At 40.1% G+C, this 25,175-nt stretch overlaps 1 protein-coding gene across 3 annotated transcripts in view; it reads left to right on the top strand.

Annotated features, from left to right (window-relative positions):
• The window catches only part of LOC113010996 (protein NLRC3-like), a 309,661-nt gene that overhangs the window by 135,501 nt on the left and 148,985 nt on the right, over positions 1-25,175 (top strand). The gene's annotated exons all lie outside the window — the stretch shown is intronic.

Here is a 25,175-nt window from a genome sequence, read left to right on the forward strand (position 1 = left end):
CTTCAGTGCTGCTGCCAGATAATCACAGCTGATCTCTGACAAACCACAGACCCTCAATCTGTATAAAGAATGAAAGATGTAAGTTTATTAGACAAAGTGTGAGCTTGAAATCATTCAGTGTTTCATCATCTGTTCAGAGCTGAAGAAGGTTCAGAATGTAGAAGTTTAGAAAATGGAAACTCCAACAGCTGAAGCCAACAGGAAAGCAAGCATTCTCCTCCAACCCCTCCCATCTGAGAGAGCTGGACCTGAGCTGGAACAACAAGCTGCAGGATTCAGGAGTGAAGCATCTGTGTGGTTTCCTGGAGAGTCCAGGATGTGGACTTGAAACTCTGAGGTCAGTCAGCATGTTTTAGTTGTGCTGAGATGAATATGATGTGAAAGTTGTGCTGACACTAAACTGCAGACATCAGGTTGATATTATACTGATCCACACTGAGGATCTTCATGGTAAAGTATGTTTTCTTCTTCTCTGGTTTAGTCCATTGACTGCAGCAGAACAATGTTCACATTTCAAACCTTCAAAGAAGAAGAAAAATCCTCCACTGGATAATTCACTGTGAAACTCTCAAACTCTTCATTCCACCTTAAAGTCTGTCTGACACTGAAATCCAAAGCAAAATGTGCGTTTGCTTTACAGACAGCAGTCCAACACAAACATACACACATCATCCAAAACACAGTCCAACATCCAAATCTCCTCCACTGCCAGCATGAATGATGGGAAAGAGAAGGAGGAACACTCTGACATTCAGGGTTAGAATGAGTTTCATGAAGCAGACTGTGAAGATCAAAGCTGCATTAGAAAGCTTACATGAATGAATGAGTGGACAGAAGTGGACAGAGATCATCTGAAGCACTTCAAAGGCTTTAAATCAGCACATTTCTCTTTATTCTTTATCAACTCTGTTAGTTTCTCTCAGTTTTCTGTGGAATGAAGCTAACAGCAGGCTAATAAGATGCTGACCAATAGGTTTCTATTAAAGGTTGTAATTTGTATATGAAAAAGTGCTTTGGCTCTGCAGGGATCCGCTTACAGGTAGAATACAGCTGCTGGATGGGATTAGCATGTCATAGCTATCTACCAAACTGCTAACTGGGGGATTTCAGGCCATCTATGGATCATTTTTGCTAACTGTTTATTCAGCTTAGGCTCACAGGGCTGCAGCCTGTGCCCTAGCTGTCATAGGGCAAGAGGCGTGGTCCACCTGCACAGGTGAGCAGTCCATCACAGGGCCAACAGAGAGAGACAGAGAAGCACTCTCTCACATCCACACCTACAGCCAATTTACAAGCACCAATGAACCTAAGCAGCATTTCATTGGACTGTGGGAGAACATCCAACCTCCACAGAAAGGCCAACAAGCTTCAACCTACAACCTTCTTGCTTTAAGGCACTAGTGCGAACCACTTTTCCCCATTTCAGCCCAAATCCTGCATCTTCCTGTTTCTGACTCCAGGCCAGCTCCACTAACACTTTCTCATCAGACACTGCCACCTAGTGGAGGAAGTCTTAGTTCCATTTGAAGCTTCAGATGACAGTTAGTTCCTTTACAAAGAGGTGGAGGTGGTGGGGCCACAGCACCATCATCACTGAGTGCCATAGGACACTTAACCTTTGTTTCCATATGCTGGGAACTCTCAGAGCTACCAGCCCTTTGCTACAATCACAAAGCTCTTCATTGAAATCAATGATATCAAAGCTGGAATCAAATGAGTCCAAGTCTTCTGCTGATTCAGCATCACATTCATCTTTGCTCCTTGTCCTTCATCCCCACCATGGACTTCATTCCTTTCCAAGCCAGCCTTGAGTGTCCTTTATTCAGCTCATCCTCTGCTTTACTCTTACACCTGATTTTAGCTGCTTTATCTCTCTTTCAACAAGTTTCTTTGCCTCAATCTTTTTCTTCTCTCCCTCATAACAAGACAGCTTCTTCTGCCTGAGAACATGTTGGAGTGATTTACTAATCCAGGGCTGCTTATTGGGGAAAATACTTCCTGTTTCCAAAGTAATCCCCATTTTTCCCAGAAAGAAATGTAAGTAGAAATCGATGATCTAAGTGAGAACATGAGCCTTTAAAAACTCCCAGTGGGTGCAGTCAAAGCAGTCCCTCAGTCCCAGTATAGAGTCTTTGGTCCAGACTGGAACAACTGTGTGCCCAGTTTGAGCTCTCTTCAGTCCTGTGACCTGACAGACCCAGAGGGGCCATCACATCACATTTAGAAGCTCCCCTAATGGAGCCACAACACATGTCCAATACTTAGTCTGTCTTGTTGGACCAACTGGAAGAAATGATTCAAGGACTTAGTCACAGAACAGAGATTCAAATCTCCAAAATCCAACTGGCTGCATCAGGACATATAGTCTGAAACTCTGCACAGTTTCCTGTTTGAAGCTGCTTCCTGTTGGCTTCAGCTGTTTGGAGTTTCCATTTTCTAAACTTCTACATTCTGAACCTTCTTCAGCTCTGAACAGATGATGAAACACTGAATGATTTCAAGCTCACACTTTGTCTAATAAACTTACATCTTTCATTCTTTATACAGATTGGAGAACTGTGGTTTGTCATCAGAGATCAGCTGTGATTATCTGGCAGCAGCACGGAAGTCCAACCCCTCCCATCTGAGACAGCTGGACCTGAGTAGAAACAACCTGAAGCATCCAGATCTGAAGCAGCTGTCTGATCTTCAGCAGAGTCCAGACTACAGACTGGAGACTCTGGGGTCAGTAGAGTGATGGAGTGAGTGGGTGGTGCTGTCAGCAGTATTGTACTAAACACAGTCAGTATGAAACAAAGATCCAGTGTTTCCTGTAAAGCTGCAGCTTCTCAGTGAAGCTGTGAGAGGAGAATGGTGACAGGCTTCAGGATTGGACACAAACACTTCCTGTTTCTGACCTTTATGGTCACCATAGTAACGGCTGACACGCTCTGATCAAACACTGTCAACAGCCAATCAGCTCTCTGAACAAAGCAGCACGCAGACCAATGACTGCATTCATTTCCAAGTTTAAAGCAGTGAAGAACACAGTCTGTAGGTGAGGAAGAATTTAGTGAGAGCAGATGTTTGGATGGAATTCCTCCAGTTAACAGCTGGAACCGTCCATCTGGATTGTTGGGCTTGTTGTTGGGGTTCCTACAGAGCTCAGAGTGGGCACACCAAGGTTCTTCTAATGAATGAAAGTCCAAACTCAAGCTAGGAGGGAAAAACATTTTCATCAACTTCAATAAAAATCCAAAGATTAGAAAAAGTGAAGCAACAATGAGTCCTAGTACAGTCCCAGCACTGAAGTCCCTGCTGCTCTTTATACTGGATGTGCTGCATCACTGACTGACAGCTGATGAAGAGTCTCTGGAAACACTCGTTTATCTCCTCTGCTCTTCCTTCTTCTCTCTGCAGGAGCTGATGATGGTAAACAGGACGGTGTGTGTGCTGAGAGAGGAGGAGCTGTGTCCTGATGATCCAGAGAGGTTGAAGCAGCAGCAGCTTGTGTGTAGAGATGCTCTGACTGGGCCATGTTACTGGGAGGTGGAGAGGAGAGCTTCATCCAGCAGTGACTGACAGAGGAATGAGAAGAAGTGCAGATGACTGTCAGTGCTGCAGAGTGAACTGCTCTGAGAACAGCTCCACTGTCAGACACAATGTAGAGTCCAGCATCATCCCTGTGTGTCCCTCTGGATCTGACAGAGGATCATCAGTGTATCTGGACTGCTCTGCTGCTGCTCTGTCCTTCTACAGTCTCTGCACAGTCTCTGTCTGACTCTGGCTTCAGACCCTCCTGGATCAAACTCACCTGGAAAGACTTTCAAACATCACTCAATAGATTTGAATACAGAATATATTTGATATATACTGTAGATGTACTGTAGAGTTGCAGTTTGTCACTTGTATATACAGTCTGTGAGCAGCTATGAGCTGAAAGATCTTTCTAGAAACAGGAAATGTTTTCACTCTTCTGTTGCTTTTTCATATATTTCCACAACATTAATATTGATCCCACCTGTCTCACCTGTTTCATGCTTTTATACATAATAACAGGACATGTGTGATCTGAGCGCTGCTGTGGTTGCTGTGCTGCACGTCTTCATTTAGATAACAGAGACATCTAGTGGTTCAGAGGGAGAACTGCAGGAGGTGGAGCTGTGTTTTAGCATGGAAAACTTTTTATCTTTTAGACGCAGATACAAATATGACAAGTATCAGTGTGAGATACAAAAGGTCACATCAGTCAGCAGAGGGAACAGTGATCACACAGCAATGTAAGAATAGGAACATAACAGTGAATCTGGACATGTATACAGATGGAAGCAAACAAACAGGATGTAACACTACATTAAAGCCACAAATGGGAAGAAAACAAAGCCAAAGGAAAATATATTTGATCTCACCAAGTTTTGGTGGAGTTTATTTTCCTTGTGCTGACTTTTTATAGTCAGTTACAATAACTCGTACTGCTACTAGCTAGCATGACGGAGTTTCTATACAGCTTTGTGGTGCTATGATGTTACTGATAGTGAACTTTATTTTAGTAGAGTTTCCAACCGTCCTGTAAAAAACAGAATCGTCTCGTATTCAGAGAAAATATTACGTGTTTCGTGTTGAGCTGAGAAGGAACACAGTTTGTCCCGGACTTCAGCTAGAATGGAAAAGACACAAAGCTGGATTTATTCTGTGTCTTTACACTGTCATTCTCTCCCCTCTCTCTCCTGTTGCTACTTCAATCATGAAACTGATCAATGATCAGCTGATCGGCTTTTCTCTCTTGTGTTTTTTTATCATCCACTTTGCGCCAGAAAGAGGAAACCAGGGGATGTCGCGCTAAACAACAGCAGCACGTTTAAGCTTGATCAGCTGTTGTCAGCTGATGTTTGCTGGAGCCACAGCTGTAAAGCTGCTGGTCATGATGTCGGTTTGGATATGTGGTGAGAGGGAAACATGAAGATGAAACAAGGAGATGTCCTTACTGAATCATCAGAGCTGAGCAGGTGATGGAGAAACAGGTTTACCTTTTAGGTGACATGAATGAGTTGATGGGAAGTTATGAACTGTTTCTGAGAGACAAATAACACCAGGATCCTTTTCTAAGTAGCTGACAGCTGGTAACTGTGCAGGGGCGGATCTAGGAAAGTTTTGCCGACCTAAACCAGGGGATTTAGAGCATCATAGAGTTTTTGTGGTTTGTTTTCTTTAAGTCATTTCACAGATTTTCTCTATTATTTCAATTCCTTGAATAAAACAACAAACTTAGGGGATGATTTTGTAATCCGACTTTATGTAGGAAAGATTTGACTAAACATAAAACAATCTTCCAACTCAGTCGTCATTCTTATCTTGTGAAATCAAACCAAATGTTCTGTTGTCTCTAAATCAGGGATTGATGAAATCTTTGGTTGCATCCATTTATGAACATGTTCTCATTCATATTAAATCGTAGTCTAAGTCCTTCTTTAGAGGGATAAATGTCATTCATTGTCTTCAAATGTGTTTCTGTTGTTTTGGGGGGAAGTTTGAAGTCCATTGTTCAAAGTCTGTTAATGAAACTTTATGAAGTTTATGTAGGATGTTTCTCCTATTTTGTATTTGTTTGAATTATGATGTATTTCTGACTCTTGCTGCCATGATGCCAGGTCTCTCTTGAAAACCACATTTTTAATCTCAATTAAATTTTCACCTGGAGAAATAAAGATGATAATAATAATTTTGTCTTCAGGGAATCATTTCTCTGTAAAACAGCTTCTTCTGAAACTCTTGTTACATTTCTTGTTTATTGTTTGCTGGTTTTAGAAAAATGTCATCGTCTCTGTGTGAACGTAAACTCTACATGTGGTGTCAGCTATAAACGAGCTCTAGAGTCTAATAACGATGCTTTTATTATTGTCTGGTATCCAACCTAACCCTGGGCCTCTGGCTGAATGTGAAACACCAGCAGATGTTAAAAACTGTCTGGGTTACACATGCATCACGTCGTGTGCCTCCTAACATGGATATGATTGGAATCTGGGCCTGTTCAAGCAGTGCTGGTATCATTGTTGTTTCTGAGACTTTCCAAATCTTTACTGGATAAAAACGTAGCAACTGATGGATTTAACATTTAGCACTCAGACTGTCCCAGAAAAGGCGGAGGTCTGGAAGTTTATGTGAAGGTCTGTCTTGCTGCTCAAGTCTTGTTCTCTCCATCTGCACCTCAGCCATTTGAAATCTTGGCCTTAACTATTGATCTGTTTGGAAATCAGACTGTTGTTGGCTGCTATCAGCCTCCACCTGCTTCCCCCAGCACATCACCGTCTCTGGTTCAACTTTTATCTGAGCTGCATTTTAATGACGTCTTTCAGATGGATGATTTTCATTGGGACTGGCTTTCTTCTGTGTCTGATGATTTTAAGGCACGCTGCTTGTTTTTAAAACTGACTCAAATTATTTAAAGCCTCACACGCCTTGATCCTAAACACCCAGATAAATCTGCTCTTATTGACCTTTTTTAACTAATATGCTGCGTAAGTTTTCCACATCTGCAGTTTTTGCCAACGACCTGAGTGATCACTGCATAGTTGGTGCTGTGAGAAACACTAAAATCTCACGCTCCGAGCCCCGCATCAGTTTTAATGAATACTTAGTATTCAAAATTTTGCAGAATTACAAGTTTCACCTCCTGCTAAAAGTTCTCCACCAGCAGCTGGACCATCCTCTGCTGACAGTGTGGATGCTGGACCAGTCCCAGACCCAGAGGCTCTAAACCAGGAACTTATTCTTCATTTAGAGCCTGAACCAACATCTTCCCTCTGTCAGCCTCCTGCATCCTCCTCTTCATCTCTAATTCCTCCTGCATCCTCCTCTCTGTCTCTGCTTCCTCCTGCATCCTCCTCTTCATCTCTGCTTACACCTGCATCCTCCTCTTCATCTCTGCTTCCTCCTGCATCCTCCTCTTCATCTCTGCTTCCTCCTGCATCCTCCTCTTCATCTCTGCTTCCTCCTGCATCCTCCTCTTCATCTCTGCTTACACCTGCATCCTCCTCTTCATCTCTGCTTCCTCCTGCATCCTCCTCTTCATCTCTGCTTCCTCCTGCATCCTCCTCTTCACCTCTGCTTCCTCCTGCATCCTCCTCTTCATCTCTGCTTCCTCCTGCATCCTCCTCTCTGTCTCTGCTTCCTCCTGCATCCTCCTCTTCATCTCTGCTTCCTCCTGCATCCTCCTCTTCGTCTCTGCTTCCTCCTGCATCCTCCTCTTCATCTCTGCTTCCTCCTGCATCCTCCTCTTCGTCTCTACTTCCTCCTGCATCCTCCTCTCTGTCTCTGCTTCCTCCTGCATCTTCCTCTCCATCTCCACTTCCTGCATCTCCCTCGATTGCTACGGCGAACACCTCGGATGTCCTAACCAAAAAAAGGACAAGGAAAGGTTAGACGTTATGTTATTGTAAATGTACGAAACACATGACAGGTTCGTTAAGTTTGATAAGATTTCTTTTTTCATTTTGTTTCATTCTTTCATTTTCTCCAGTTTTACAGACCTCATGTAAATATTTCCTTTGTTATTTTTCAGAATGCTGAAAACACCGTACACAGAAGATTTTCAAATATGAAGAGATAGTAGACAGGAGAGTTGTAAATGTAAGTAATTTAGCCTGCTGCTGTGCAGATTTGTTTGCATCTTTGGACTTCCCGGATTTGAACTGTGCCTGACTGACTATCCATAAGCTTTTGTATTTGATGAATCTTCACTAATTCAGCCACTGAGTCAGGATTTCGCTCCAAATAGGACATTAAATAGGAACATACCACCTGATACGACCTGGTCGTGCTGCCTTCCTGATGTTTACGTTCTTTAAAGGCCTCCTGACATCATGCTCAGAAGGAGTGATTGATGTGGAGGTGCTCCTTCCCATTCAGTAACATCTGCTTCAGTTAGTTTTGCTTGTGAGCCACAATGTAAGCAGTGTTGCTTTGCTGACATGCACTCGATGCTGGCAGTACAAGCATTGTAGTGGTTCTTATGTTTTTGTGAACTAATTGTATAATATATTGAGCCATTCAATAGTACACAAATGTTTGTAGGCTCCTTTTTGTATGCAACTTGCATGTCTTTCTTAATTGTTTGTTTATATCATGTTTTTCAGGAAAAAGAAGAAGTTAAAGTCAAGTGGAAGCCCTGCTCAACATGGTATGTAGTAACAGCTTTGTTGGACGGGAACAGACATTCATACTGTTGATAAATAGTTATCACCTCAATTTGAACTCATGTATTTGGACTAAAGCAAATTGGGAGCTTTTAGCTATCGAGCTGCTCTTCTGTGAGGAGCTTGATAACTGTCCACCTCCAAAGTCCATTATGAGTTTTGGAGGTGGACATGGTCAACACTTTTAAGAGTTGGCATAAGACTTCACTTCTTTATAGAGCTTATAGTCAGGGCTGGTTCAGCTCAGCCCTTAGTTATGCTGTCATAGGACCAGACTGCTGGGGGTTAGTGTCCCCCCCCCCCCCCCTCTCTCTGTCTGTCTCTTTCAGGGTTATGCAGGCTCAGTATTGGTTGAAGATGCAGTCACGTCTCCTTTTACTAAAAACTCTCCCCCTCTCCCTCACCACCATCTGTAAACACACATGTCTCAGTAATGCAGTTCATGCAAGAGAGATAATCCCATACAGCTTATGACAAAATTTGATCCGAAGTGATTGATGGCCCTAATCACGACCTTTTGACCCCCCGCCCCTCCCCTCCGTGGGAAACCCCCCGCGTGACGAATCGTATCCGGAGAAAGGGGGGCGAACCCCCCGCGTGACGAATCGTATCCGGAGAAAGGGGGGGGGCGAACCCCGGAAGCGCGCCATCTGTTGCTAACCGTAACGAATTGCACCCCGAGAAAGGAGGGGGGAACCTCCGGAAGCGCGCCATCTGTTGGAGGGGAATAAAAAAGCAGAGAGGTGGAGCCCCGTCACAATTTCTAAGGCACAGACACAAGATGGATTTCCTTCTGCAGCCCCGCAGCGTTCCTGTGTCCGATGAGATCTGCTCTCCCAAAGAAGAAGGCTTTGAATATGACATATTCAAATACAGCATATTTACTATGGAAGACATCGATCCGGACCTTATGACCCTACCGGAAATACTCCGGAAGTGTCTAGTCATTTTCAGACCTGTTGCGTCATGTTCCCTAAGCACAGCGGTGATGCAGCAGCTGATTCTGTGATGTATAGAGAGACAGAGCGGATGTAATTTTACTTTCTTAAGCTGCACCGGCGTTTGTAATGGAAATAAAGAGTGACTTCCTGTAGAGATTTCAATAGTAATTTTATTTTCCTATAATACAGACGCTGTAAAAAAACCTTTAAGATACACCATAGCTTGTGATGAAAAGAAGAACTTTCTATCCGCTTGTAACCTACAGACTGCCTATGTGTAAAAACGGATAACTGTCCCTTAGTGAATACTACTTTTCCTTTTGAGAGACTGAAAAACAAACCAGCGACAGGCGATCTTGTTTCACACACACACACACACACACACACACACACACACACACACACACACACACACACTGCAAAAAACGATTTTCAAGAAAGTAAAAAAAACCTTGTTTATGGACATTTTTTCTTATTTTTTGCCTAAAAAGAAAATATATTCTTAACAAGCAAGTTTTGGACAAGAAAATAAAGCTTATTCTAGGAAAATATGTCTAACTTTTCCTTAAAAGGATATTTCAGCTCATCTTGAGCTTTATTTACCAGTTACAAGGCATGACAATGGTTTGGTTGAATTTCCAGAATAAAAATAAGATTATTTTTCTCATTTCAAGAGTAAGGGCATTTAAACAGCTGCTCAGTTTAAGAAATGTATTTATTGACACTAAAGTTTAATATAATTGCTGTCAAGTTTGACACAATATGCAGTATATGAACAAAGGCAGGAACTAAAAGCACATGGTAAACATGAAATACAGGCCCATTTGAAAAACAGAAACAGCACAACTCATTCACTTTAGGCCATGTCAAACAGAATAATAGATCAGCATCAGTATATCTATACTATGGCAATGCTAAAATCGCATTCAACTGTCAGAATTTATAGGAAAACAACAACTTAATTTTAAAAATTGTCACAAAACTGTCCAAAACAATAACCTGAAAATACAGTTCATGCATGTAAAGCAGTGTACCTTTTATAAAACATATGTTGAGCTCACGTGTAGTCCAATTACATCACCCAGGTAATATTTCATGACCGCACATGTCATATCTTTGTGTGTGAAACTGTAATATGGAATGGAATCTCATATCATATCATTGTTGGCTGGCTTTCCACCACTGAATCAGTCCTGTATGCCCACATGTTACTCAGATTTCTGTTCACTGCTGATGAGGGTTCCCTCCTAGAACTGCAATTGAGATTGGTTGATTAATTGACTAGTTGCGGATAAGGAAATTAAATACAAGGTACACTGATAATTTCTAAAAAATTTTAATGTCAGAAATATACTGCATTTTATAATTTACTCTAAAATATGCATGTTTTCAAGCTGAGTTTAATAAATGGATATTCATTTAATGCTCATTGCTATTTGGCAGCTTAACTGTAGTTTAAAAGCCTTGAAAAATCCTCAAAAACCTAAAATGGGAAAGCTAAACTAAAGAACACAGGAAACATGGAAAATGTTGCAAAAACCTTACAACCTTGAACAAGGAACATAAGACATGAAAACATCAGGGAGGGAACACAGATGATAACACAGGAGAGAATACAGACGATCCGACAAAGAACACACTAAATATACACACACAAAAGGAAACGAGGAATTGGCAGACAGGCACGAAACACAGCTGACACTAATCAGATGAGAAGAGACCAGGAGGAAGCAAAACAGAATACACCGATGCAGGGCAGGGACTATCAAAGTAAAACAGGAATAAACACGAATATCGAACCAGGGACAATACACTGAAGACAAGGGAGGTACAGAGAACACCTAAACACTGGAAATAATTAACAAATAACTAGGAAACTAACTGACACAATGAATATTAATAAACACAAACAACCAAGGAGACTGCGGACCATGACAATCGGTTTATTTAAAACAAAAGTTTAAAAAAATACAAAATGTTGTTTTCTCTAGTAGAAGAAATTAAACACTATCAGAATGTTCTTTATAAATAGATAGCATTGTTGTGGATTATAAGGAATAAGCATTAACATATCTACTGTTAAGCTGTAAAAACAAGTAGACATCTAACATGAATATTTTATATGATTATTTTCAAAGATATTAAAGTATATAGTCAGTCTCACCTTACAGATTTTTGTGTCCTAATCGATCAGCTGCATCGTCCATTGGCAAGGTGGTCGGAGTGTGTTCGAAGAATGTGATACCAAAATTAGCTGTAAACACGATATTCTTTGACACATCCATCTATGCCACAATCTTCACGGAAATCTGGACTATGGATATGTGCAGAATTAATATGACTCAGTAGGGATTTGAGGGTCAGACCCACAAAAACGATGTAGATAACACAGCGCCAAATCATTTTGTTTTACTGGTCTGTGAACTACTTTTCCCATAAAGTCAAGATAACAAGGATTATTCCATTATGGGGTAGGAATGGCTATCCTAATTCAGTGCCTTATAACAGCTGTAGTAAGTAACAGCACCCACACATCAGTATTTACAGAACATAATCTAACTAAATAGTCAAATATTTAAATATATATCATTTTATAGGTATAAAAGAGCGAACTAAACCATTTCCGTACACAACCCCATACTCCTGAGTTGGTACAGCCCACCTTCCCGCCTCTAGCTCCGTGCCTAAGCGGTTGGATTGCAGGATTTTGGGGTCTGGGTGTAGATGCGATACAGTTGGTACAGTGTGAAGAAATTAAGGCACGCTATGGAAAAACTGGACGAAGTAACAATTGCCAACCTGAAAGGTATGTGACTGTTTTGTTTTTTCTATGTTTTGTGTTCTGGTATGTTGCATGTTAAGTCGCTAGCATGGCAGGCTATACCCGGTTGTTAGCTTAGCTTAGCTGTGCGGTTAGCTTAGTTGCATTAGCATTTTTAAATATGCTAGTGCAGAAAGTTATGAAAGAATTCATGTCCAGTTATTAGTTTCAGTGTCTGTGAATTTATTCAACAAGTGTGCAAAGTGCCATAAGTTAATGCCAGTTTTACAGAAATTGTAGGAGTTTCAAATTTCTATTAGTGAAGTTATTTCATTATATACTTTAGCCCAGGAAGCAAAAAAAAAAAACATTTATATGTATACATGCATTTAATTGATGTATCACAAATATATTACTTTTACCAGTCAATAGGAGGAAGGTAATTTAGAACCTGTGGAGCAGTGAGGAGGGAGAATAATGGAATAGAGTCATGGTTTTAAATGGTAAATATTAAATTATGTTTCCTATGTATCCTGTCTGTTACCCAAGCAAAGCTGTCAGCTGGCTTGCACATGAGGATAATGCAATGTAGTGATAATTGGAAACTCGTATTGCAGAAGCAAATGTTGGAGAAGACCTGCTCTCATCACTTTCACGAGATGACATCAAAGATCTGTTTCCTGGTCCTGAACATTGCCTCAGGCGTCGGGCTCTATGGTTTGCAGTGCACAAATGTGAAGAAGTAAGTTCTGTCCTATCGCTGTGTGACAAAACTGAGAACACACCAGCTTGTTTTATGCAGTTTCAAATAATTCCACCAATACTCACTTAACAGATAGACAGTAGAATCTTCTTTAGTTTTGATTTAAATCAAGTGGCCTACACATTTATTAAATATACATATTTTTTATTGTTCAACACTTTACTGATATTTTGTTGTACTATCTTTCATATTTAGAGACCTAAAGTTCTTGTGCAATTTTATGTGAAATTAGCCCTATGTACACTGTATTTTAGAACAAGACTGCTGCTGAAAAAACGCTAACAACTACTGGAGATGGTGACTTCTTCAGAGAGGAACCCAGCACTTACCTCCATCCAATGCTACAGTATCTTGATTTGTCTACATTTATGCTTTGCAGATTACATTATTTGCAATGTTTAATGGTGTTGCCCTGTCTTATTTTTCTTTTTTCAAACCAGTGGAACATGCAGCAGCTGTGTTCAGAGCCCTTCCCATGCTTTTCCCTTCCAGCACAGTACCACCTAAGAAGCTGGGCATCTGTAGTGAGGCTTTTTTCCATGTCCTAAAGGTAAGGCTGCAATATTCTATGTGTATATATTGTTGAATTTTGCAGTTACTCATGTTTTCATTTTATATATTTTACTGTGGAGTCAGTCAAATATTCTTAAAGTTCAGATCCCCATAACATGTTGATGTTAGTAAAACCTACAAAAAAAGTTGATCTATTTTAAACTCTAATGCAACTCAAAAATTGTGTTTCTTACAGTCTTGTTCTAATCCTCTTTTTTTCTGTCATGTAGACTTCAGAAGACCCTGAAGGCTACCTGCGTCAGCGACCCCTGGCTTGTCCAGTTCTGCTTGTCTCTGAAGGCAACTGCATGATAGCTGTTGGAACCACACCGGTGAGCACTTTTGACCGGAAGGATCTTAATGAGGGACTGCTCTATCTGATGGCATATTACTATGCCCTCCACCTCACATATCCATAGTGCATTTCCACGCTGCTGTCTGTTTTGCAAACTGAAATACTCAAAGACTCCATCCATGACCGAGATTCAACCCCCTCTTACAAGAAGGCGCTTGGTGAGTGGAAGTCATTCATTGAGTGAGTCTCCCAGATGACAGACTCCATCTGCCTTGTTTATCAGACTCAGTGTTAGTCAGTGAGGTTGTTTTTTTTTTCTATAGAAAAGTTGTTCAAATGTAAAACACATGTTTGTTTGTGTGGTCGTTAAACTTGTTCTTCTAAAATGTTATGTAATATAGGATTTGAAATAGTGATTGTTTTAAGCTTCAGCAAAATTTATTTTTGATACCAGCCATGAGTGTGTTATACTGTTATTATTCATTTTAAGAGTATCTGGAATATGCACTTCTTATATTGGCCATGTTACACAGTACCCTGCTGAAATGTATAATTTTAGGCATGATTCTCCTGGAACAGACCTCAGTGAGTTACTGACCCATTGCTGTGTCAATAAAAGCGCAAAATCTAAGAGTGCTTTTGCTGTCTTAATTTAAGATGAATTCCCTTATTTTTAGTAGCTTTTTGAAGAGATGGTGTCTTATTCTCAGGAATTTTTGCTGATTATTGTTCTCAGAGTCGAAACATAATTCTTATAGTTAGCTCAATCAAGAAAGAAACAATTCAGTTTTAAGAAAATTTGTCCTATAGTAAGGTGTTTTTTTTAATGTGAAAAATCTAAATTAAGGTGTAGAATCTTAAAGTAAGCAAATAATTCTTGAAAACAGCTTGTTCAAGAAAGCATAATACTCATTTTAGGTGCAGATTTTCTAAATATCAAAGTGTCTTTTACTTATAATAAGTCACATTTTCTTCAAATAAGCATACATTTTAGACAATTTTGTCTAGTTAAAAGGCATATGGCAGTTAGATTAATTTGCTAGTTTTAAGAATTCTAGTCAAGCAACTTTTGCTTACCCCATTGGCAGATTTTTTTGCTCAAAACAAGAAAAATTTGTCAGATTTAAGAATATTTGGCTTGTTTCAAGTATAGCTGTTTTTGCAGTGCACACACCCCGCGGGACCAAGGAGGAGTTTTTTTTCTTCAATACTTTAACAATAAGTTTTCTCAATAGATAGAAAATGATGACGCTGAGGAGTCAACATCCGATATTATCATTGCTTGTAACCCGGTAAATAATTTCGTACATCTCCCCATAAAACAAGTCTTAGTGGAAAAAAGCTCATATTCGAATAAGTTTATTCCCCTCTGTGGGAAAGAGTTTTTTTCTCAGAGTCAACCATGAGGCGAGTTTTGTCAACAGTAAGAACAAGGTCAGACAACTGTTGCCCATTTGGTAAAACAAATACCCGTCTCAAAGTCATATTTTACCGTTGCAGAATGTGGAAAACAGACGGCGTTCGCAAGAAGGCAATCAAAAAAAAAAAAAAAAAAACAACCCTCTCTAACTATTGGTATTGTCAAGAGAAAGATGCGAAAAACAGATGCTTCGCTAGACTAGGATAAAATGAGAGAAGAAACGGGAGGGGAGTCGATATCTACTCAGCCCCTACTGTGACAGTTCTACCAATCGCGAGGAAGAATCCGTGAATATTATGTCAGCATTCCGTTCAAACAACGCCGCCGATCACACACACACACACACACACACACACACACACACACACACACACACACACACACACACACACACACACACACACACACACACTGCGGGTCAAGGAGGAGTGAGACGGCAGAATAGTTTTTTCTTCATTACTTTTACAATGGGATTTCTCAATAGATAGAAAATGATGACGCTGAGGAGTCAACATCCGATATTATCGTTGCTTGTAACCCGGTAAATAATTTCGTACATCTCCCCATAAAACAAGTCTTAGCGGGGAAAAAAGCTCATATTCGAATAAGTTTATTCCCCTCTGTGGGAAAGAGTTTTTTTTTCTCAGAGTCAAGTTTTGTCAACAACTGTTGCCCATAAAGTAAAACAAATATCCGCCTCTAAGTCGTATTTTACCGTTGCAGAATGTGGAAAACAGACAGCCCTCACAGGAGGCACCATAGTTAAAATATTTAAATTTCAACTAAATTTGTAGTAATGATCGGATTTCCTCACTTATCTACACCACACTCCTTGTCCTTGATTTCTTATCGTTCCTCTGTCCCTTAATAGAAACCACATATATAGAAACTATCCTCCCTTTCAGTTGTCTTTTGCACTTCCATATCGCAAAGCAGTTACTGTAGGTTATTTTCTGCTTATGCATTAATGTAATTAATTAACTTATTTATCCTTAAGTAAGGTAATGACTTGAGTTCTAATGCTTTTTGTCTCTTGAGTTAGCTGTCAATGTGGGATTTTTTTTCCCCTTTTGTCCAGTTAAAGCTGCCTTTCATTCTTCAACACAGCTTAAACTCTAATAGGTAAGCTTTCTTGTAATTTCTTAGTTCTGCAGGCTTCTTGAAAGACATCCGAGACTCTTCTTTGGATGCTGGCTGCCTTTTGTTTTGTTTTCTGTCAAGATGATGAGGAACCCTGGCTCTGGACATTTTCATGACAAGTGACAGCGCTGACAACTACTAACGAGAGAACATGTTTTATCATCATAAACACGGTGATAAGACGCATCGTTAAAGTGTCACTTCAGTAATGTTGACTCATGTTTTTTAATAGATGACTTAAAACACTAAACTCTAATTTCTGTGGTTATTTTAAGTTTACAGAATATAACATGTGGTAAGACGACGAGTTTTACTTCTCATGTTATGTGTATCTATTGATCATGTATGCTACTTTGCTCTGTGGACTGTAAAATGTTTCATTGTGTTCATGAAATAAACCAGACTTTCACCGTCTGCATCTTTTACTGTTTTTCTGCTTTTGTTCACTCCAAGTTTGACAAAACCTACAGATATCCAGAGTTAACTCACTAACAATGGGGAGCAGTCTCAGTGTATTTAGCTGCTTTTTCCCTGAACACAACCAATCGAGAGAAACGCCTGTAGGCCTCACTTTGGTCATTTTGAACGCTGAAGGAGATTTGTTCAATAGACACCTTATACTAGTGTTTCCTGCACTTAATCCATCACTACTATGTTCTATATAAATCCAGATTCCTTTTATAGTTTGCAGTGAAATTTGTTAAACCGTTGCTTAATGGGACAGAAGTACAAGTCGCTCTTTACTAACACATTTGTAGATGAGTTTAATGCTGAACAACACAGCTAGCAGTCTCACACACTCTTTAGGTTTTTCAAGTTATGTGTGTAAGGGTTTAGTCTATCAAACCTTACCCCTTTCTCCTCAGTATCACAACAGTATGACTCCCAAAGTACGGCTCAGTAAACAACCTATGACTCTAAAGCCAGAACAGAAAGATACAGTTGGAAGATGAATGATTGCGTTTTTATGATGCGTAGTAAAACGACCCCCTCTTCTTCTTCTCTGTGTTGTTCTTGTGTGTGTGTGTGTGTGTGTGTGTGTGTGTGTGTGTGTGTGTGTGTGTGTGTGTGTGTGTGTGTGTCTTAGAAGTCAAATAATACATTAGCCATACTTAAAAAAACATCTGAATTTCATTTAGAACTGAGATTCTAAGTTGTAAGCAGAAATCTTATGCACAGCCAGAAACATGTTTCCCCACTTTCACAATGCTGAGGTGCCAAATCCACAACCCCCAACAAATGGTTTATTACACGCAGGTGTGAAGGGCAAGCTTTACTTACACAGCCTCACACACAGTAGATTTTTAAAGTTTTTTTGGGTACAGGGGTTTAGCCACAGATGCAACATCCACTTTTGATAAAGATCAAAAGTGACTAACACCTGTTTATTTCTTAAGAAATTAAGCATCTTTATTAAGCTCTTATTTATACATGTCTACACATTAATAGACACCGTGTGCTCTGAGACATTATAGTCTTCTACTTCTGCTTCCATCGGTTTGCATTTTAAACTCCCAACCTTTCAGGTTGTTATGAACGGCTTATATTTCTAACATTTTGTGATGTAAAAGTGAACCATGTTTTTTTTTTTTTTTAATTTTCTGTTTGATGGAAGGACTTAAGACACGAGTTATTTAAACAATTCTAAATGACAGTGTGATGGCCATAGTACTTTATGTGGGCCAAATGTGTTAAGGATAATGTTTATCAATGTAAAATTGCAAAGAACCTTTGAATAGATTATAACATTTTGTAAACAGTTACCTCAGAAGCTGTACTGGTAGATCTATGTATGTAAGGTAAAACTTTCCACAGTACTTCCACTTAAGTAGCTAAACACATAAAGTCACCCTTACCAATAATCCACTGCTCCTTGAAAAAAAGTAGCACAAACAGACGACTGACTGAGCAATGATAAGTAGAGCTACCCGAGGCCGAGACTCAAGCAGAAGAAAATTAAAAGTTGTTGTTTTTGTGGCACGAAAAATTAAAGAAAGTATGTTTAATAATTCAACAAGACCCGCACCTTCAACACATGTACATTCAAATTTTGGAACAGGCTCATCATTGCTGCTGTTCAATAGTTTTTATCCGTTTGAAAAAGTCATTTTACGGCTTTAATGTTTCCAGCTGATAAGGAGAATGAGTGCGTTTCAAATGTGCGTCCAAAGGCTTTAAACATCTGCTTTGTCTGTAACGACAGTATCAAACTACAGAGCATTGTTTTTACTAAAATTCAACATTTTCCGATGAAAATTTGGCTACTTTTTTTTTCTTTACTGTAACACCCACCTCAATGCCATTTTTAGGATATTCTTGGTGATCACATTTTTTCATATTTATGCTTTTGGCACTGAGGGTATCTAATACGCATGTTGTCACTGTGTTTGTACTACCAGCTGTGAGGACTCTGCTTTTGCTTTGAGCAGTCTGTTTTTATTTTGTCTCGTGAGTGTGTGTGTTTTTCAAACGAGATCCTCGTCAGTTTGATTTTGTTACCACAAACTTTGTGTGAAGTTCACAACAGAGGTAAAGAGATTTAAACACCCCAGTTTAAGGAGGCAGGCAGGGGTTGAACCAGCTGCACAGGACAGGTGAAGCAGAGAGTGTCGGGGGGAGATGTGCAACAGAAGCAGAGGGAACATTTTACAAGATGATAAATGGCAGATTTAGATGATTAAGGATTTGTTGACAAGATTAAAAGACACGTCCGTCAGAGTTCAACAACATTACAGTTTGATTAAATAAAAAAGTTTTTAGACTACACAAGGTTCATTTTCTCCTCTGATAGTAATCATATTAAACATGTCAAGAAAGAAAGAGTATAAAGAAAATAGTAAATGTGTGTCTAATTAAACTCTTCCTGTGAGCCTTACATCATCCTTTAATATGTTTGGTGTTACAAACTTGAAGAAGCACAGAAAAGATCATCAGACATTAATCTAATCAGTTTGCAGCCTTCATTCGTATTGAAAAGTTGAAATCTTCCCTGCTAGACCCAAGTGCAGCGTTTAACACCGTCGGCCATAACATTTTATTACAGCTATTATTAAATGGAGAGTCCTCTTCACACACTGAGGTTAATTATGAAGCTCCACAGGCTTCTGTGCAAAGACCAGTTCTGTTTACATTATACGTGCTTTAGAAGACCTAGCATACCACAGGTCAGCTCAGCAACATTTCGACTTTGGCTTGTTTTTTCTGGTTAACGTTAATTACGTAATTTAGAATTAAAGTTTAGTGTTTTTAGCATTTAGGATGGCCGTGGCGAGTAACTCAAGTGCTGTAAACATTTCATGAAACCTCATCAAAAGTTATCTGAGTTGGAAGGGTGGCTGTTAATAAGCCATTCTTAAGGAAGGAGAACAGAGAAAAATAAGGCTGAGGTGTGCCAAATTACACAAGAAATTGACTGGAAAAAGAAATCAGCTGTAATATGTCTTATGGAGTAATGAATCCAAATTTGAAATATGCATGGAAGAGGTCCGAAGAGAGATACAACAGTGAATGTCTATAGCCGTCTTTAACACAGCGTGGATACTCTACCGTGCTTTGAGGCTGGATTTCAGCCAGTGTTGTTGGAGCTCTTATCCAAATTAATCAAATTATGAATGTAGAAAAGTTCCACCAGATTTTGATCGACCATGTAATACCACGTAGTGTCTGATTGGCTTCAACTTCATTTTTCAGTACGACAATGATCGCAAACATACTGCCAATGTAGTCAAAGTATGCCTGGATGAAACAACGCATCAGTCATGGATTGATCTCTCCAGGGTTCGAACCTCAAGATAATCGAAGCAGTGTGGGATCATCTTGACAGAAAACAAAACAAAAGGCAGCCAGCATCCAAAGAAGAGTCTCGGATGTCTTTCAAGAAGCCTGCAGAACTAAGAAATTACAAGAAAGCTTACCTATTAGAGTTTAAGCTGTGTTGAAGAATGAAAGGCAGCTTTAACTGGACAAAAGGGGAAAAAAAATCCCACATTGACAGCTAACTCAAGAGACAAAAAGCATTAGAACTCAAGTCATTACCTTACTTAAGGATAAATAAGTTAATTAATTACATTAATGCATAAGCAGAAAATAACCTACAGTAACTGCTTTGCGATATGGAAGTGCAAAAGACAACTGAAAGGGAGGATAGTTTCTATATATGTGGTTTCTATTAAGGGACAGAGGAACGATAAGAAATCAAGGACAAGGAGTGTGGTGTAGATAAGTGAGGAAATCCGATCATTACTACAAATTTAGTTGAAATTTAAATATTTTAACTATGGTGCCTCCTGTGAGGGCTGTCTGTTTTCCACATTCTGCAACGGTAAAATACGACTTAGAGGCGGATATTTGTTTTACTTTATGGGCAACAGTTGTTGACAAAACTTGACTCTGAGAAAAAAAAACTCTTTCCCACAGAGGGGAATAAACTTATTCGAATATGAGCTTTTTTCCCCGCTAAGACTTGTTTTATGGGGAGATGTACGAAATTATTTACCGGGTTACAAGCAACGATAATATCGGATGTTGACTCCTCAGCGTCATCATTTTCTATCTATTGAGAAATCCCATTGTAAAAGTAATGAAGAAAAAAACTATTCTGCCGTCTCACTCCTCCTTGACCCGCAGTGTGTGTGTGTGTGTGTGTGTGTGTGTGTGTGTGTGTGTGTGTGTGTGTGTGTGTGTGTGTGTGTGTGTGTGTGTGTGTGTGTGTGTGTGTGATCGGCGGCGTTGTTTGAACGGAATGCTGACATAATATTCACGGATTCTTCCTCGCGATTGGTAGAACTGTCACAGTAGGGGCTGAGTAGATATCGACTCCCCTCCCGTTTCTTCTCTCATTTTATCCTAGTCTAGCGAAGCATCTGTTTTTCGCATCTTTCTCTTGACAATACCAATAGTTAGAGAGGGTTGTTTTTTTTTTTTTTTTTTTTGATTGCCTTCTTGCGAACGCCGTCTGTTTTCCACATTCTGCAACGGTAAAATATGACTTTGAGACGGGTATTTGTTTTACCAAATGGGCAACAGTTGTCTGACCTTGTTCTTACTGTTGACAAAACTCGCCTCATGGTTGACTCTGAGAAAAAAACTCTTTCCCACAGAGGGGAATAAACTTATTCGAATATGAGCTTTTTTCCACTAAGACTTGTTTTATGGGGAGATGTACGAAATTATTTACCGGGTTACAAGCAATGATAATATCGGATGTTGACTCCTCAGCGTCATCATTTTCTATCTATTGAGAAAACTTATTGTTAAAGTATTGAAGAAAAAAAACTCCTCCTTGGCCCCGCGGTGTGTGTGTGTGTGTGTGTGTGTGTGTGTGTGTGTGTGTGTGTGTGTGTGTGTGTGTGTGTGTGTGTGTGTGTGATCGGCGGCGTTGTTTGAACGGAATGCTGACATAATATTCACGGATTCTTCCTCGCGATTGGTAGAACTGTCACAGTAGGGGCTGAGTAGATATCGACTCCCCTCCCGTTTCTTCTCTCATTTTATCCTAGTCTAGCGAAGCATCTGTTTTTCGCATCTTTCTCTTGACAATACCAATAGTTAGAGAGGGTTGTTTTTTTTTTTTTTTTTTTTGATTGCCTTCTTGCGAACGCCGTCTGTTTTCCACATTCTGCAACGGTAAAATATGACTTTGAGACGGGTATTTGTTTTACCAAATGGGCAACAGTTGTCTGACCTTGTTCTTACTGTTGACAAAACTCGCCTCATGGTTGACTCTGAGAAAAAAACTCTTTCCCACAGAGGGGAATAAACTTATTCGAATATGAGCTTTTTTCCACTAAGACTTGTTTTATGGGGAGATGTACGAAATTATTTACCGGGTTACAAGCAATGATAATATCGGATGTTGACTCCTCAGCGTCATCATTTTCTATCTATTGAGAAAACTTATTGTTAAAGTATTGAAGAAAAAAAACTCCTCCTTGGTCCCGCGGGGTGTGTGTGTGTGTGTGTGTGTGTGTGTGTGTGTGTGTGTGTGTGTGAAACAAGATCGCCTGTCGCTGGTTTGTTTTTCAGTCTCTCAAAAGGAAAAGTAGTATTCACTAAGGGACAGTTATCCGTTTTTACACATAGGCAGTCTGTAGGTTACAAGCGGATAGAAAGTTCTTCTTTTCATCACAAGCTATGGTGTATCTTAAAGGTTTTTTTACAGCGTCTGTATTATAGGAAAATAAAATTACTATTGAAATCTCTACAGGAAGTCACTCTTTATTTCCATTACAAACGCCGGTGCAGCTTAAGAAAGTAAAATTACATCCGCTCTGTCTCTCTATACATCACAGAATCAGCTGCTGCATCACCGCTGTGCTTAGGGAACATGACGCAACAGGTCTGAAAATGACTAGACACTTCCGGAGTATTTCCGGTAGGGTCATAAGGTCCGGATCGATGTCTTCCATAGTAAATATGCTGTATTTGAATATGTCATATTCAAAGCCTTCTTCTTTGGGAGAGCAGATCTCATCGGACACAGGAACGCTGCGGGGCTGCAGAAGGAAATCCATCTTGTGTCTGTGCCTTAGAAATTGTGACGGGGCTCCACCTCTCTGCTTTTTTATTCCCCTCCAACAGATGGCGCGCTTCCGGAGGTTCCCCCCTCCTTTCTCGGGGTGCAATTCGTTACGGTTAGCAACAGATGGCGCGCTTCCGGGGTTCGCCCCCCCCCCTTTCTCCGGATACGATTCGTCACGCGGGGGGTTCGCCCCCCTTTCTCCGGATACGATTCGTCACGCGGGGGGTTTCCCACGGAGGGGAGGGGCGGGGGGTCAAAAGGTCGTGATTAGGGCCATCAATCACTTCGGATCAAATTTTGTCATAAGCTGTATGGGATTATCTCTCTCATGCATGTTACTAACTAAACTTCTTCCCTGGAGTTTCTGTGCTCTCTCATCCAGCAGGTTCTGAAGGATCGTGGCTGCTGCTGTGGTCCTGCTTGACGTCTGCTTCATATATTAATACTCTCTGACTTGATTTGATTCATTTATATTACAATGAAGGTGTATAAAGCATGACATGAATATAGAAGATATTTCATCCTAAAAAATTGTCATATGTCACAACCTAAATGATCCTATTTTGTGTGTGTGGTTGTTGTTTGTTGTGTTTTTCTCCTGACAGTGGCAAAGTGTGGGATGACACATGGGAACCTGCGCAGTTTTACACACAGTAAACCAGGCACCACAGGTCGCAGAGATCGCACAGTTCACAGTTTGTAGTTCAGCATAAAAGTTCAAAATAAGATATTTACTGTACAATTCTAACCAGTGTCAGTCTCTGTTTCACTCTCTAACTGTGGCTTAAGTACATAAAACACTCATGAATCTGATCCATCAATAATATCTTCCCAGCACTCGATATCTCATAGTTTTACATATCAGCCAACATTATTGTCTACATGCTCATAAATATAGAAGTGACTTGGCTATTGTAACATATTGCAAGTTAAAGCAATACTGCACTGCACGTAAAGTAAGTAACATCTTGTATGAGGTGATTAGGGTCAGCAGTGCTGTGTATGGGAGCCTAAAGCAAAGCTAACTGCACCAGTACCAGCTTCACAACATGTTGTATATTATACGTTTCTACCTGTTTGTAATATGTCATCTGTCATGTTTAGATGCAGTGACAATTGCACATTTGGAGTCGTGGTCATATGTGGTTTTTATATACAGGGTATTATTTTTTTCTTTTAATTGTCATTTTTTTCTATTATTCTTGTTTGTTTGCACATCATTATTGTGTGCATATTGCATATGTAACATTACTTTTATTGTTAACATTATTATTATTAGATACCAAAGATACATTTTGATTAAGGGTTTTCCTGTCAAAATGTCAATAAAAATGCAATTACACGCGTAAACAATAGGATCAAAATACACTTTTAAAAAGTCTGTTGATCAAATACTGATTTTCAAAACATTCTAGAGGAAAATAGAGATAAAATAATCTGAATACTAACAGTGATCTTGGCTGATGATGGAGGCTTGAATGGATTATTCTGTTTCAGTCAATAGGTTCATATCTATGATAATAATTTGATAAGTTTAACAGGTTGGTTCAGGCCTGGCAATACAGCAAATATTCACAAACCTTTGTTTTTGAAGAATGTTGATCTTTTTGGGATGAAGCTATCTGGCAACATGACACAGCCCTTTACCCTCATCTGGATGTCTATCATGTGGCTGTGGTACTGGGTTTTGGTTTGATGCAGATGCAGGTTACAGCTGGGGAATGGCAGTATGTTGTGGATTGATTTGGCATGTTCAACCACTGTTACACCAAACTCTCTCACTTATAACATGATCAAGGCCTCTTACCCAGTGTCATGGATTCTCTGTAGTTTTGGGGACACAGGTCCAATGTCTGAGGCAGTAAGTCAGATCAAAGAAGGCAATGATTCTAAAATGGGAGTTTACTCGTGTCATTGTGTATATCCAGGAATATGTGCCTGAGGATAGTTGTCATGAAATCAATATTAAATCAAAGTATTCCTTAATGACCACAGCTGGCATGAGTTCTCCAAAGCTGCCTGCTGTCTCAGGATCTGTCTCCAAAAAGAACCAGGGAGCGCTAACATGTTATGTTCTAAACTGATGAAGAAAATGCACATTAAACATAGTATAAACTTACTGAGTGAAGTAATGTGAAGAGGATGCCTTTAGCTGCTATTGGGTTGGTTCCTTGATCAGTGCAATACAGAATCATTCATCTGGTTTGATGTAATGTCCTTCAAACACGTCAAAATGAGGCTCTGTAGTCTGTGTGGCCTCCACATGCCTGTATGACCTCACTACAACACCTGGGCATGCTCCTGATGAAGTGGCAGATGGTCTCCTGATGGATCTCCTCCCAGACTCCAGAACTAAAGCATCTGCCAACTCCTGGACAGTCTGTGGTGCAGTTGGTGGATGGAGTGAGACATGATGTCCCAGATGTCCTCAAATGGATTCAGGTCTGGGGAACGGGCGGGCCAGTCCACAGCAGCAATGCCTTCGTCTTGCAGGAACTGCTGACACACTCCAGCCACATGAGGTCTAGCGCTGTCTTGCATTAGGAGGAACCCGGGGCCACCCGCACCAGCATATAGTCTCACAAGGGGTCTGAGGATCTAATTTCAGCAGC

Source organism: Astatotilapia calliptera, chromosome 18 (genome assembly GCF_900246225.1).
Source record: "Astatotilapia calliptera chromosome 18, fAstCal1.2, whole genome shotgun sequence".
Taxonomy (NCBI): domain Eukaryota; kingdom Metazoa; phylum Chordata; class Actinopteri; order Cichliformes; family Cichlidae; genus Astatotilapia; species Astatotilapia calliptera.